We start from the raw sequence: 17495 nt of genomic DNA on the forward strand, positions 1-17495 counted from the left end.
TGGTTCATCTGGGCATCACGACGGCACTGGGTCCCTGACGCTGTGGTCTCCCCCGCCACCGAGCTGGTGGCAACGCTCGGACGCGGAGAGGGGTCGAGACTACAGCTCCCAGCCTGCCTCGGGGGAACTCCGCCCACTTCCTGTTTGGCGCCACCGGAGGCGTTCAAAAACCATCAGCTTCCACGGAGGAGCGGGGGTCGCCGCAAATCCGAGAGGGCACACAGCGAGGGGGACGAACAGCTTACCTGCCTCACTGGTTCATCTGGGCATCACGACGGCGCTGGGTCCCTGACGCTGTGGTCTCCCCCGCCGCCGAGCTGTTGGCAACGCTCGGACGCGGAGAGGGGTCGAGACTACAGCTCCCAGCCTGCCTCGGGGGAACTCCGCCTACTTCCTGTTTGGCGCCACCGGAGGCGTTCAAAAACCATAAGCTTCCACGGAGGAGCGGGGGTCGCCGCAAATCCGAGAGGGCACACAGCGAGGGGGACGAACAGCTTACCTGCCTCAGTGGTTCATCTGGGCATCACGACGGCGCTGGGTCCCTGACGCTGTGGTCTCCCCCGCCGCCGAGCTGGTGGCAACGCTCGGAAGCGGAGAGGGGTCGAGGCTACAGCTCCCAGCCTGCCTCGGGGGAACTCCGCCACCTTCCTGTTTGGCGCCACCGGAGGCGTTCAAAAACCATCAGCTTCCTCCGCGTCGCGGACGGCGCCGGGCGGAGCCCAGGCAGAGGGCGGGCCGTCTGTGGCCGTCCGGGGACGACAGGGGACGGGACGGGCTTCCCCCCTAAGACACCGATATGGGTAAGCGCAAGACCCTGTGTAATGTGTCCCAGCGGTCTCAGAAAGCGAAGATCCCACGAAAGGCTGACACAATTATCTCATACTTGACATCAGCCGTAGGGGTTATCACCAAGGAGATTGCCCAAGCGGAAAAAGAACTGGGATTTAACATCACCACACCTCAGCTGCCTGACCATGTAATAATAGAGGATACACAAGACAATGTTTTAACATCATCGAACTTACAACATGAAAATCTCCCTGTAACATTGTCTGAAGGAGATCTAGGGGAAACCTCTAACACAGGGGTGATTGGAAGTGGGCTAGTTATTCCATCAGCACAGGTACCGTCACACGATGTACCTACCAAACAGGCTATTGGGGCCAAACAATCCAAAAAGTGCACCAAAAAGACGAAACACCTAACCAACTTAACAGAGTCGATGGAAGAGCACTTGGTGGTAAGACTCAGTAACAGAATTGAAGGGCTTATAAACCTCCATATGGAACCCATACTGACCAACATAGCCAAGGATATCGTTGATGTCCTCAATACATGTGTGTCAGGGCTGCTAAAAAAGTGTAACCATATTGAATCTTTTATGCAGGAGCAGCGGGACCTCCTAAAAAGTAAACTAACAGTGACACTTCTGCCTGAGGGGGGGTCCTACTGTAGCCATTGCCAGCGATGCACCAAAGGAAAATAGCTGCCCATCAACAGACACAAGGGAGGAAAAAGGGATAACACGTGATAAGCCCACAAGGGTATGCCCATTAGATAAAAATGCCACTAAAGACGGACCTACACCTACAGCAGCTGGTAAGATAGATGCTTTAGCTCCCAATATATCTACTGGGCCAACACCGTGTAGCACCAAGTTATCCCTCCCGCCACAAGCCGCTCCCCTGACAGCTGTGTTAGTGGGTGTCCCGCCTTTGCAATATGACGTGAGGGAGAGCCCAAGAGATCTTTTAGAAAGAACTAGAAAATGGTGCCAACAGTATAGCAGCGGGGATGATGACATTGCACTAGATATAATCACTACGAGAAGAGTGGGCTGGGTTGGACCCAGGGAGAAAACTACAAAAGGGGACTGTGTAGTGATTAATTTCAAAACACGCTTTATGGTGGAACGACTTTTCTGGGATGGGTCTGACCTATTACACCCAGGCATCAGACCTCTCCCTCTTGGTTATTTCTACCCACTCCCTCACCACAGATCAAGGAGGCCCCAAATAGTGGTGGCCCGCCCGGTGAGTGGGACACAAACATCTAATACACACACCCCAAAGGATACCCAGCCTGACTCAAGAGTGAGGACACTGCTGGGGGAGGGCACCTCCATTATGGAGATACCAAACCCAGTGGGTTGTACCCTGACCAATCGTTTTGCACCACTGTTGAAGCTCTCTGAGAACGACTGACTAATCAAGCCGTGCCCACTGATAACTGATTCTGTGACATTACATCCTGTTTGCAAAATGAAAAGCTGGAACATAGCTAGTTTAAGGGCCAAAATGGGGGACCAGATATGGAGAGAATCTATCTCTGAATTTGACATCATATCCCTACAAGAAACCTGGGATCCACACAATTCCTTCTCATTGGATGGCTTTTGTCATTTTTATACTCCCGCTAGGCAAAGCATTGCAGGTAGAGCTAAGGGTGGACTACTGTCATTGTTCTCTCTGGAGCTCAAAGGCTCTCTTAAGCAGCTTGACACAGGTACTCAGAACTGTTTAGCGGTAGAACTCTCTGTGTCTGACACAAATAAGTTACTATTTTTAAACTTTTATAATGCTGTGGAAACAGAAAACAATCTTGATCTATTAGACCAATTTGTCTACAGTTATAGTAGGAAGTCATATTCTTTTGAGATTTTGTTTATGGGGGACCTAAATATCCACCCTTGCGTGAATCAATGTGGGAGCAAGGATTACGAGGGGCCACAGTTCTCTGCGGTATCCCATTTTGAACACACTAAAGAGGGTGAGAACCTGGAACTATTCCTGGCTAACTGGGACCTCTATGAATCATGCTGTGGGATGGGAGAACCCAGGATCCCCACGTTCAAGGGCAACGACAGGGGTACAACCATTGATTATGTTTTTGTTACATCTTATTTGTTATGTTTTGTTTTAAAATATTGTGTGGAGGTCTCTACCTTTAGTGACCACAATCCTGTGTTAATGGACTTGGCAACGGGGGAATCTTTGTCCTTTAGAAATTCTCAACCAAGGGTACAAAGTGATATTGCCCTAAAAGACCAAGGCAGAAGACTAAAGTGGACGAAAGAGGTACCTGACACTTTCACAGCGGATTTATTGGCATTGACAAGGGCAGAGAAAGCTATATGTCTAGATAATGAGGTTCTGACATTGTAAACGCTTATAATGCCATCTGCTTACATGTAAATGATAATTTAACCATCAAAGGAAAGCCAAAAACCGGGCATGGAGAGAGGTGGTTTGACAAAAGATGTTCAAACGCGCATGCTGCACTTCTAAAAGCACTTAAAGTTACCCCTAGGGATAAGGGACTAGTAACCAAGCATAGATTGGCATATAAGCTAGCGATAGCTGATAGGAAGCGGGAATTAAGGGATGAAGCCTGGCACAACCTACTGTTACCCGAAGTTTTGAGAGACAGCTGCAAATTCTGGGCCACAGTAAATCAACCCCTCTTTGCAAATACAGACCATGCGTCTCTGGATTGCAATATCACAGATGAGGTCTGGATTGCACACTTTGAAGGGATCTATAGTTTACCTTCCAATTGCCCAATCGCTGAGGCTCATTTACCCGAAAACACTTTGCCACCACTGAAATTTGAAGCCTCAGAGGTTGCAAAAGCCATTGAGGAAAAGTCCAAAAACAAGGCGCCAGGACCGGACGGGGTCCCCGCCGATCTGTTCAAGGCTGCCCCTGGTATGTGGTCAAAAATTTTAGCAAACCTTTTTAACTCCATTAATCAAGACAGTATCCCTTCATCATGGTTAACCTCAACTATCATCCCGGTCTATAAAAAAGGTTCCAGGCAGGATCCATTTTGCTATAGACCAATTTCTTTGATTGACTCGTCTGTAAAGATCTTGGGTCGGGTGATCCTGCATAGACTGAGCGAATGGTTGAGGGTGAAAGGGGTCCTGTCTAATGTACAATACGGTTTTAGGTCAAATAGAGGTACCATTGACCAATGTTTGAATCTGCATCTTTTAGTTAGCAAGTATACGGTGGCCAAGGAGGGTAACCTATATATGGGCTTCATGGACCTATCCTCGGCGTTTGACCTAGTTAATAGGTCAAAGCTTTGGATGGGTCTCCTTGAGTTAGGTTTTGATCCTCCCTTGATACACTTCTTGGCAAACTTACACACGAATCTCTCCGCAAAAATTAGAGTCAACACTGAGGGGCGATGTACTAGGCCATTTAGATCTGAAAGAGGGGTAAGACAGGGGTGCATTTTGGCACCCCTGTTGTTTACCCTCTACTGAAACGCCCTTGAGACTGAGCTGGGGGAGGTTTCCCCGGGCATCCCGCGCTTGGGGGAACAGGTTATACCAGTTCTCCTATACGCGGATGACGCGGTACTCATGGCTCGCCGGGGTGGGCCTCCAGAAATTGTTGAATGCCTTTGGTACAAATACAAACAAGTGGTTAGGACCTAAGGGAGATTTAAAGACCTAGCGCCAATATGTTCCCTACAGACTAATAACAACAAATTATACTGGAGGGTCTAAAAGAGAGAAGTACACAAAATGTATACAAAAGGGGGAAACTGAAGGCAACCTAGATATGTGTGTATCTGGCTCAGGTCATCCCCACAGTGGTCAGGAGAGAATGCCCATCAGTCACCACACAGAACCGCCCTTCATCATTTGGGTTTCCCACAAGACCACCATCAAGATAGCCCTATAACTTTCACGGACGGGGGTCCAGATGGTAGAAGGAACTCCACCGCCGATCAGTTGGGTCACAGAGAGGTCTCGCTACTCAAATTGTGAGGAACATATATTGAAAAAAAGGGGGTGACTGATGTTGCAGTGCTCAAAAAGTGTAAAAAAAAAATTTTTTTAGTGAATCTAAAATAGGATAAGGGGGTACTAATAACTTTATTCTGGTGTTACCCACTATTCCAAAGTTAAAAAGTAGTCAGTAACAGACACTATATTATGAGCTGCCTGGATGTTTTATATGGTCGACATGTTTCAGCAATTAGAGACTAATTTGTCATTGCTTTCTTCAGGACCGTGTCTACTGATAGCTACTGCACAAAATAGTGATGATGAAAACAAATGAATGTGCTCAAAATCAAACAACAGATACAGAGATCACCTGATTAAACTAGGTGTTCATATCGTTCTTCTTTCCTCCTTTCAAGTGTTACTGAAAAAAAGGCGAAAAACAGAAACATGTAAAGGTTGAACCCGCAGTGTCCTTCAGAATGATAGCGCGTACAATATTATGACCATAATTATGATTAAATAATCAATACCAACAAAGTATATCAATAGCGATGATCACTGTAGGCGTGTATACTTACACTGGATTTAATATAATAAATACCAATGTGACAGAAATTAAACCATCTTACCGAATTTGTAAGAGGTAAGGACCTCACCCACCTGGCCACGGCTCAGGAAAAGGGGGAGCACCGCTCTAAGAATAGAAAGAGAAAAGTGCACAGAACCGTTGTTAACTCTGCTCAAACTATCAAGCACTTGTATATTTCAAGTCAGCACACGGACAACCAGAGTGACACCCATTCCTAACTTGTGTTTAAATTTTTATCATATTGGCTGGCTGTTGCCGGTGAATAGCACATGTAGACTTCTTAAGTGAGAAGAAAAGGAAAGAAATGGCTAGAAAAGCCGGTCTCGTTTTAAAAGTTAAAAATAAGGTCACAACCTTATCCAAAGTAAAGGACCTTCTATTCCGCATTCATTCACACAAAAACACAAACAAACACACCGGGAGTGCCCTTCCCCTTACCTATCCGTCGGTACTCCTAGATTCGGCGTCCGAGCCGATCAGGGAGGTGGCGGATAGTGTTTGAGATCAGAATTATATCCCAGCATGTAATTGGTCTAAACCTAGTCACGTGGTAGCTGGCCGGGTATCTAGAAGAACACAGAATTTGATTGGCCCGTGGGGGTTTGTCAATAGCCTGTCACGATATTGAGTTGCTCTAGATGTAAACATCGACTCGCCAGCAGTTTTTTTGTATGGAATACAAACTTTATTGCGAGTCATGTTCAAACCAGGATGTGTACAGAGCTAATTCATCCGGTTAGATAAGGAAAATGCGTATTATTCTTCCAGAGGACGACATGCATTTCTAAGAAAAAGACACTAAATACCCTTGTTCGTTTGGTGAATGAAAACGCGAGGATCTAGATATAATAGCGTTATGTACAATGTACATGTGATGTCTTAGATTAAATATTGGTAATGTCCTTGTTTAACACGTTAAGTGGGTAATATTAAACTAAATTAATTACAAACCACACGTTTTAACAGGTACTTCATAAGTGTGTGAAAACAGATTAGTGTGTACTAAGTCCAACATATGAACAAAAGGGGAGGGGAGGGGGTGGGTTAAGAATAAATTCAATTAAAGCCCACTACTCAGTCTGGTCAGATGAACGCACACTTAGCAAAGCCCTATCGTTCTGAGTGGGTTTAGGATCTGACTGACGAAGATCACGATGGTTGTGCAGGAGCACAACACTATACAGTTAAAGAGTCGACCAGGGTATATCGTCATTTAAACCCACCCGGTTAGTGCCCAACTTGAACACCCATTTCTGCTCCTTTACTAACAGAAACCTGGACACATCTGTGACATGGGCGGGGATGTGAGGCTGTTCAATCACTGTCCATTGAAACGCAGTCGATGGATGGCGTGCTTCAAGGAAGTGGTTAGTCAGTTTAGTTGCCTGTCTCTTACACCTGATTGTGCTCTTGTGTTCAGAGATTCTGATCCTAATTCTCCGAGTTGTCATCCCTATGTATTTTAACCCACAGGGACAGGTGATGAGGTAAACGAGATTTGTACTGTTACAATTCATGAATTTGGTCTGAATCCACGGTCTGGAGGTGCCAATATCGATTTCAGTGGATTTCCTCGTTTGTGGGCACGCCTGGCAACCACCGCAGGGATGATGACCCGTGACTGGGGGAAGGTCCCAAAGAGAACCTAGGGCCCTAGGTCTCTCTTCACGTGGTCGCGTGTGAATCAATCGATCCCTGAGGTTTGGTCCCCTTTTGTATGAAAACAAAGGTCTGTGAATAGAAAAGTCGTCCGAATTCAGGATGGACCAATGTCTATTCACCACCTTTTATATGGTGTTGGAGTAAGTCCCAAAAGTGGTTACAAAGGTGAGTCTCTCAAGTGGAGGTTTCTGTACAGCAGGTTCCAGAAGAGCCAAACGGTTGTTGTTGCGTGCACGTTTAAGTGACCGTTGTACTAATCTGGGAGGATATTTTCTCAAGACCAGTTGTTTTTTCAGGGCCAGGGAGTGTGTTTGAAAAGCCTCTGTGGTGGAGCAGTTTCTTTGCACCCTTAAGAACTGCCCGTAGGGCAAGTTGTCCCGAAGGGATTTAGGGTGATGGCTGTTGAAACAAAGGAGGGAGTTTTTTGCCAAAGGTTTCCTGTACAATTCCGATTGTAAACCGTCAGGAGTAGCTGTAATCAGCAGATCTAGAAACGCTAGTTTGTCCCTTCCAATTTCAATAGTGAAACGGAGGAAATTGTTTCGGTTGTTAAGCCACACAAGAAATTCATTGCACCTTTCCTCAGTACCTCACCATACCACTAGGACATCATCGATGTACCTTTTCCATGTTCTGATGCAATCAATGAAAGGGTTCGTGGCCACCAGTACGTGTTCTTGTTCAAATGAATGAACATATAGGTTTGCCAAACTGGGAGCGTAAACGCTCCCCATACTGGTACCCGATACCTGGAGGTATATCGAGTCCTCAAATTGGAAAAAGTTTTTTTTCATGGCCAGAGTGGCACAGGCCATGATAAAGCTGGCTGGGGTAATGCTTTCAAGATCTCTTGACTGTAATAAAAGCTGGATCACATCAAGGGTCTCGTCCTGGGGTATCGAGGTGTATAGAGCCTCTACATCAAAGGACACAAGGAGATCAGTATCCATGTCAAACTCCAATGTGGGTAAAAGGCGTAACACGTCAGTAGTGTCCTTTAGATAAGTCGGCATCTCTCGTACCATGGGACGCAGGAAATGGTCAACAAATGTTGATAACGGTTCGAGAAGTGACCCAATCCCCGAAATAATGGGGCGACCCGGAGGTGGTCTCTGTTTTTTATGCACCTTGGGAAGGACACACTCCCTGGCCCTGAAAAAACAACTGGTCTTGAGAAAATATCCTCCAAGATTAGTACAACGGTCACTTAAACGTGCACGCAACAACAACCGTTTGGCTCTTCTGGAACCTGCTGTACAGAAACCTCCACTTGAGAGACTCACCTTTGTAACCACTTTTGGGACTTACTCCAACATCATACAAAAGGTGGTGAATAGACATTGGTCCATCCTGAATTCGGACGACTTTTCTATTCAGAGACCTTTGTTTTCATACAAAAGGGGACCAAACCTCAGGGATCGATTCATTCACACGCGACCATGTGAAGAGAGACCTAGGGCCCTAGGTTCTCTTTGGGACCTTCCCCCAGTCACGGGTCATCATCCCTGCGGTAGTTGCCAGGCGTGCCCACAAACGAGGAAATCCACTGAAATCGATATTGGCACCTCCAGACCGTGGATTCAGACCAAATTCACGAATTGTAACAGTACAAATCTCGTTTACCTCATCACCTGTCCCTGTGGGTTAAAATACATAGGGATGACAACCCGGAGAATTAAGATCAGAATCTCTGAACACAAGAGCACAATCAGGTGTAAGAGACAGGCAACTAAACTGACTAACCACTTCCTTGAAGCACGCCATCCATCGACTGCGTTTCAATGGACAGTGATTGAACAGCCTCACATCCCCGCCCATGTCACAGATGTGTCCAGGTTTTTGGTCGTAAAGGAGCAGAAATGGGTGTTCAAGTTGGGCACTAACCAGGTGGGTTTAAATGACGATATACCCTGGTCGACTCTTTAACTGTATAGTGTTGTGCTCCTGCACAACCATCGTGATCTTTGTCAGTCAGATCCTAAACCCACTCAGAACGATAGGGCTTTGCTAAGTGTGCGTTCATCTGACCAGACTGAGTAGTGGGCTTTAATTGAATTTATTCTTAACCCACCCCCTCCCCTCCCCTTTTGTTCATATGTTGGACTTAGTACACACTAATCTGTTTTCACACACTTATGAAGTACCTGTTAAAACGTGTGGTTTGTAATTTAATTTAGTTTAATATTACCCACTTAACGTGTTAAACAAGGACATTACCAATATTTAACCTAAGACATCACATGTACATTGTACATAACGCTATTATATCTAGATCCTCACGTTTTCATTCACCAAACGAACGAGGTTATTTAGTGTCTTTTTCTTAGAAATGCATGTCGTCCTCTGGAAGAATAATATGCATTTTCCTTATCTAACCGGATGAATTAGCTCTGTACACATCCTGGTTTGAACATGACTCGCAATAAAGTTTGTATTCCATACAAAAAAACTGCTGGCGAGTCGATGTTTACATCTAGAGCAACTCGATATCGTGACAGGCTATTGACAAACCCCCACGGGCCAATCAAATTCTGTGTTCTTCTAAATACCCGGCCAGTTACCACGTGACTAGGTTTAGACCAATTACGTGCTGGGATATAATTCTGATCTCAAACACTATCCGCCACCTCCCCGATCGGCTCGGACGCCGAATCTAGGAGTACCGACGGATAGGTAAGGGGAAGGGTGTGTTTGTTTGTGTTTTTGTGTGAATGAACGCGGAATAGAAGGTCCTTTACTTTGGATAAGGTTGTGACCTTATTTTTAACTTTTAAAACGAGACCGGCTTTTCTAGCCATTTCTTTCCTTTTCTTCTCACTTAAGAAGTCTACATGTGCTATTCACCGGCAACAGCCAGCCAATATGATAAAAATGTAAACACAAGTTAGGAATGGGTGTCACTCTGGTTGTACGTGTGCTGACTTGAAATATACAAGTGCTTGATAGTTTGAGCAGAGTTAACAACGGTTCTGTGCACTCTTCTCTTTCTATTCTTAGAGCGGTGCTCCCCCATTTCCTGAGCCGTGGCCAGGTGGGGTGAGGTCCTTACCTCTTACAAGTTCGGTAAGATGGTTTAATTTCTGTCACATTGGTATTTATTATATTAAATCCATTGTATGTATACACACCTACAGTGATCATCACTATTGATATACTTTGTTGGTATTGATTATTTAATCATAATTATGGTCATAATATTGTACGCGCTATCATTCTGAAGGACACTGCGGGTTCAACCTTTACATGTTTCTGTTTTTCGCCTTTTTTTCAGTAACACTTGAAACAAAGAATATAAAACATCCAGGCAGCTCATAATATAGTGGCTGTTACTGACTACTTTTTAACTTTGGAATAGTGGGTAATACCAGAATAAAGTTATTAGTACCCCCTTATCCTATTTTAGATTCACAAAAAAAAATTCTATACACTTTTTGAGCACTGCAACATCAGTCACCCCCCTTTTTCTATATATGTTCCTCACAATTTGAGTAGCGAGACCTCTCTGTGACCCAACTGATCGGCGGTGGAGTTCCTTCTACCATCTGGACCCCCGTCCGTGAAAGTTATAGGGCTATCTTGATGGTGGTCTTGTGGGAAACCCAAATGATGAAGGGCGGTTCCGTGTGGTGACTGATGGGCATCCTCTCCTGACCACTGTGGGGATGACCTGAGCCACATACACACATTTCTAGGTTGCCTTCAGTTTCCCCCTTTTGTATACATTTTGCGTACTTCTCTCTTTTAGACCCTCCAGTATAATTTGTTGTTATTTGAATGCCTTTGGTACCTTCATGAGCAACCTTGATCTCAAGGTAAATGCAAAAAAATCTCAGGTTCTAATTGCAGGGAGGAGTAAAAATAAAGGGATATCAAAAAGCTTTTATTGTAACAACGAAGTAGTATGTAGGGTCTCCTCGTTTCCCTATCTTGGTGTAGTATTCGACGAGAAGGGCACATGGCGTCCTCAAAACACAAGCCGTAGTGTGGCTTTTAGCAGGAGTGTTTCGGGCCTCATGGGGTTTGCCAAAAAATTGGGAGGTAGACCAATTGAAGCCATTATTAAGGTTTACAAAGCAAAGTGTTTGGCAGATGCCTCATATGGATGCCAAAAATGGGGCTATACCCCGACTGACAAAATCCAGTTGGTGCAAAATAGATTTTTAAGAGGGCTCCTCTCAGTTCCTCAGTCAACCCCCACTTTTACTACACATACTGAAGTGGGGATTGAATACATCTTAGACCAAATTAAAATAGCACCCCTATTATATTGGTTAAAAATTTGGCTAAACGAGGAAATTACCTTAAACCACTCTATCATTAAAGATTGCTTACATCTGGAGATGGCTGCTAATATTGCCTGGCTGACTTATATCAAAAAGGGTTTTCAGAAGATAGGCCGCCCAGCTTTGTTTCACTACCCTGAAACAATAACCAAAAAAGACATCGTCCTAACAAAAAATGCTCTAATGGATCTCTTAAAATTAGAACGGGAGGAGATTGAGATGAGAAAACCTCTTGTAAGAGCTAATTATGGGCTGGTTAGCTGCTCAGGCCCTGAACCATATTTATCGGTGATAAATAACCGGTACCACCGATACCTCCTTACAAGATTTAGTCTAAATTTGATTCATTACATCCTGGGCTCCTTCTATACTTGGTGTACTCCTGAGAAAGCAGACCCTTGTTCTTGTGATTGTTTTTCATCACAAGACACCCTACATTTTGTAATGTTCTGTACATTTTATGAACAGCGCAGAAGGAAATATTTGTTACCAGTCTTGAAGAAGGCGGGCTTTGTTCAGGTTAGACCAGCTCTAATATATTTAATGCAATTGGGTAGCCCTTATATTATGTTTTCTGTAGCCAGTTTTCTAACGACAGCCATTCGTGTAAGGAAAAACAATACCAGTTTACCACAGATTCGAAGTTGCTTTGAGTAAAATATATTCTGTTAAATTATGTAATATACTAGTGCACTGAGGTTTGTAGTTTTAAAGGATTTTAAAGGTACCAATTTCAGGGTGATATAAATCTTTAAAAAATGTACAGTATTTTTTAATAATGACAATGAACTGTTTTAATTTCTTTGGTGATTACTGTAAGTATTTTTTTATTGCTATTTAAAATGATTGTACCATGTCTTTTATGATATTAATTTTATCGAATAAAGAATTTTTGACTGACTGACTTGCCGAACACTTGAATGTCGTCACTATAGTTGAGACTGTTCTTGATTGGTCTAATGATTTGCCTGATTGTCTATTGGAAGATTTCAGCTGCTGAAGAGATTCTGAAACTCAACCGCTTGTAGCGGAACAATCCTAGGTGTGTCGAGAATGTCGTTATGTATCTCGACTGTGGATCAAGTTCTAGCTGATGGTATCCCTTGCACAGGTCTAGCTTGGAGAATCGTCTTGTTCCCGTCAGGCAGCTAATCATGTCATCCAGATGCGGCCCGGGATGTCGTTCTCTTTCGATGCCTGTGTTCGGGATCCTCATGTCAACACATATTCTGATCTGTGAAGTGTCCTTCTTTGGCACTGCTACTATCGGTGATACCCAAGGTGTTGGTCCTTCTGCCGGCTCAATGATGTCTTGATCCTGCAGTGATTTGATCTCTTCTTCCACTTGCGGTTGTAGGTGTATCGGTACACGTCTATGGTGTTGAGCAACAGGCCTGACTGCTTCGTTGATGTGCAGTGTGATCTGTCACCCTTTCAGTTTTCCTAGTCCTTTTGTTAATTTAGGATACTCTCTTAGGATGTTTCCTTTGTCGGACATGTGATAGGTCATCTTCAGCAGACCCATTATCTGCGCCATGACGTTGCTTAGTAAACATGGTGCTGGGATATCCTCTCTTAGCACATGAATTTCCTCAGTGACCGTTCTGTTCTCATATGTCAAAGTGTCTGTAAATGTTCCTAGGTTTGTTACCGGTCTTTTCGCACCCCAGGTGAACACTTGTACTCTGGATGGTTGTAGGGGTGGTTTGCTTTTCATCTTCTCATATTCCGTGGCGCACATTTTGTTGCACGTGGCGCCACTGTCCACTACGAATTCCGCTTGGTGAGGCCCTACATCTATGGTCACGGATTCTGTCTTTTGTATTGTCTTCTTGTCTACCAACCGTATGCTTTCTTCACTTTTTTCTTCAGATGTGGACATGAGGTATAGCCGCTCTACTTTTTCTTCTGCTTCTTCTATCTCTCCTGACTCTAGCGAAGAGCTCCTTGCTGTTGTTTCCATGTGTCTTACATGTCTGTTCGTCGTCATTCGTGGTCTCCCTGGTCGACCTCTTTCATTTTTGAACTGCATGCCTTTGCACATACTAGCGAAATGGTTGCTTCTGTTGCATTTTCTGCAGGTTTGACCGAAGGCTGGACATGCACCTTTGTGCGGAAATTCCAGGCCACATCGGTAGCACTGTGATCCTTGTTGTTTTTGTTGTTGTTGATCATTTGATCCTCTCTTCCATTGCCCTGCTCGTCCACTCTCTGTTATTCGGTGAGCCTGTTCAATCCGTCGTTCCATTTGTTTTGCATGGACCATCGCACGTGCTTCTGCTCTTGCCAGTTCCAAGATCTTTTCTAGTGTGGTCGGCTCATTTAGTATTCTTGTGCGAAAGTCAGAGTCTCGACATCCTTCTATTATTCTTAGGCGGATGGCCTGCTCATTGTCGTATTTCTCGAACTCACAGTGGGTCACTAGTTTTCTTAGCCTTGTTGCGAAATCATCCAGTGACTCGTCAGGCTGTTGAAACGCTATGTTAAAGCTGTACCTTTCGAAGTCAATGTTTCTCTGGGGGTTAAATGTGTCCGTCAGGCACTTGATTAACCCTTTGTATGTTTTTGTTTCACTTGTTGGTAGCGTTACTAAAAGGTCATCTACCTCATCTCCTACTAGGTTTAGGAACAGTCCTAGTTGTTTAGCTTCTACCACATCAGTTGCTTCCATGTACCTTTCAAATTTAGCGATCCACTTCTCCCATCTGATTCCCACCTGTGGCTCCGAGACGCTAAATGGCAGTGGTTTGCGGTACTGTGCGCTTTGTCTGGTCTCAGCCATGTTTTTTTATTTTGTTTGTGCCTTATTTGTGCTTTATTCTCTGTTTTTCCTTTTCTTTTCTTTTATTCTTTTCTTTTTTTTCTTTATTCTCTTATTGTGGGGATCTTTTTGTCCATTTCCTTTTCTTTCCACCTTGTTCCTTTGTTTTTCTCTTCATTCTCTTGTTGTGGGGATCTTTTGTCCCTTTTTCTCTTCTTTCCACTTTATCTTCCTTTATTTGATTCTTCCTTCACTTCTATTTACTCTTTTCCCATGTTAATCCTCTTGTTTCTCCTTTGCCTGGCCTTGAAAAGGCTGCTCTGTTGATTCCTATGGAGCCTCTGTTCTCGCGAGATTTCGCGATCGAAATCTCGCTTGCCTGTCCCCAAAATGGCAGCCACTCCAGTTCTCTCTTCTGATTGGCCCAGCCGCCTGACTCTGTAATGCTTAGTGGGCTGGATCTGCTCTCGGAGGCTGTCAGGGTGGGCTCCCGTGTTTCTGCTTCTTTTTCTAGCTGATTTCCGCTACTAGCGCATCCAGAGTGGGCATCTGTTTTTTTTTCTGATGGCGCCTCAGTGGACACGCGTCGATCCACGCGTCGATCCGTCTCTTGACCTCGTCGCCAGTTGTCGTGTTTATGCTGTTTGCCGGGAGGTACACCAAACACAGCACGCAGGTTAGTCTGGTATATTCCTTTATTTGTTTCTCGTGCAGCTGCTCATCAGTATGTCCGTCCTGGTCACTGTCCTTGTCCTTGTCCCTACTTCCTGTCCTCTCACCGGATCTGGTGTCCGGTGACCTGGTCACTCTCCCTGAGGACCCACCGGGTCCTAGCGCCCTATTGTCAGTCGCCCACACTGTCGGGTCACGACATAAATGGTCAGCATTTTGCAAATGACTGACTGCCAGTCAATCGACCTTTGCCCCCATACAGTGCCCTGGGGCCAAACGTTACCTTTAACTCACTCGCATGAGCTAAAATCAACAACAACCTAGTACTTATTAAATGTAAGTGCTGTGGTCACAGTGTTACCGTAGCATTCAGTAGTTTAGCAAGCAAGCATGCATTTTGCCTCCCATGAATATAAATGAACACTGGGACATGTGGTCTGTTTCTGAGATCACAATATTAGTGATGTGCTCAAGCACAGATTAGCATCATTAACGCTGCAAAAAGAGGAATAATACAAGAAGGTAGTAGTGTTCCCAACATGGGAAAGGACCGCACATCAAAAAAGAAAGAGCAGGTATCTAGGAATAAAGTAAATGGCGTGATATGTAAATAGTAGCTGTGAGTACAGCGGGGTGCCAAGTAGGCTGTAAGCACTCGCTACCCAGAAGTGCTGTAAGCAGATTGAAAGAACAATCTGCTGGAAAATTCACAAGAAAATCAGCTGATGCAGCACACCCATAGACAATATAGTGGGTCCTAAACACAACCAAATCTTCAAGGACCAATGTCACTGATGATTAAATAAGCAAATTCCAAGAGTCATTATACAATGCAAAGCATCCAAAGGTTCCAAAGGATGAGATGAACAGTCCACGAAGCTTCACTACTTCAGCTACTTTTAATATTCTTCCAAAACATATCTATACTACTATAATAAAGAGAGAGCCCAAACCTTTGAGGCGCGTAACCTCAGGAACCACAGCACCAATCACAACACCCAATACTGCGTTGGAAAGTGCAGTTGCAGCAGAAGGACATAGGCTATGCAGACGCCCACCATATACATTTAAAAGGTAAAAGAACCGTGCCAGCAAAGTTGTCCCTTGTGGGCGTGTCTGCGTTGTGCTGTGGGCCTGTGCTGGGGGCGAGACAAATGCTGGGGGCGTGTGGTACGTTCCACCATTCATGCCATGTCTCATATCGTGTGCTAATCCCACCCTGCTCCCTTTAAATAACCCTGCACCCCATAATCATAACCCACCCTTACTCCTTAAAATACCCCAACACCCTTAAACACTAACCCATCTTAACCCTATAAATATACCCTGTACCCCAAAACCCAAACCTACCCCTGAACCCTAAAAATACCCCTGTACCCCAAAACCCAAACCTAGCCCTAAACCCTAAAAATAACCCTGTAACCCAAAACCCAAACCTACCCCTGAACCCTAAAATACCCCTGTACCCCAAAACCCAAACCTAGCCCTGAACCCTAAAAATACCCCTGTACCCCAAAACCCAAACGTAGGCCTGAACCCTTAAAATACCCCTGTACCCCAAAACCCAAACCTACCCCTGAACCCTAAAAACTACCCCTATACCCCAAAACCCAAACCTAGCCACGAACCCTAAAAATATCCCTGTACCCCAAAACCCATACCTATCCCTAAACCCTAAAACTACCCCTGTACCCCATAACCCAAAACTATATCTGTACCCTAAAAAATACCCAAACCCCCAAAACATATACCTCAGTACCCCAAAACATATACACCTATACCCATACTTACCTTATCCAAACATTAAAAAAAAACATGCTTTTACCATTCATGCATTTACAACGATTTTCGTTGTAAATGTATGCGTGGTAAAAGTATATAAAATGTAATGCCATGCATTATAATGGCATTGCGGAGTCATGGTACTTTCGTAATGAAAGTATGCAGAGTGATGGTATGCTGAAAGAAAGTTGCGGAGTAATGGGTGTTTACCCTCCCCCGGTAAGTACATTGGTGGCACGGCGGCCCACATCTCCAGCAACATACTCATATTTTTTCACCACCCATTTGAAAAATGCACAGGTCTCTCTCATTGATGGCCAGCACTGACATACACTTTTAGACACACCTCCCGCCACAAGTTCTAGAATTGCGAACTTTAGAGCTGGGGAGCTACGTTCGAATCTCGGCATCAGCTCAACATCCTGTGATTCCAGGCAAATCGCTTTGTCTCCACGTGCCTACCACAAATGAATGTGTTCCCATTTAATGTAAATTGTGCTAATGCCATGTCATCGAGTTCGCGCTATATAATATTGCAAGGAAGAATAAAGTAGGGAAACTCGAGTTCACACACTACTGAACACGCACTCTTAAGTGCATCAGCAGTGCACTGTGAATCGGAGCGTTTCACAGGCCTGTCACAGATAAGAAATGCTATCAAAACGAAATCCTACAAAACAATATACTACTGGCCGGCAGCAATTCATACCCGGACAACGTCGGGACGGGCTGCTAGTCCAATATAAAGAACAGCCAACACGTGTTGTGTCTGTACCTGGTACATACAATGACTTTCTCAAGGCTACTGGTTGTTTCTTAACGTTTTCAAAATTCCAATAGATACGACAGAAGAACTGCAAACTCAGTACATAATCTCCACAGTGTAAGAGCTATAATCAGGTTGATCCTTTCTGCTGAAAAAGTGTAGACGCAGTGAGTATGGTCCACACTACAATACGCGCTCCAATATACGTGTTTCAATAAAAACCTTCCAGAACCACG

The sequence above is a fragment of the Lissotriton helveticus genome, chromosome 2_2 (genome assembly GCF_964261635.1).
Source record: "Lissotriton helveticus chromosome 2_2, aLisHel1.1, whole genome shotgun sequence".
NCBI classification, from domain to species: domain Eukaryota; kingdom Metazoa; phylum Chordata; class Amphibia; order Caudata; family Salamandridae; genus Lissotriton; species Lissotriton helveticus.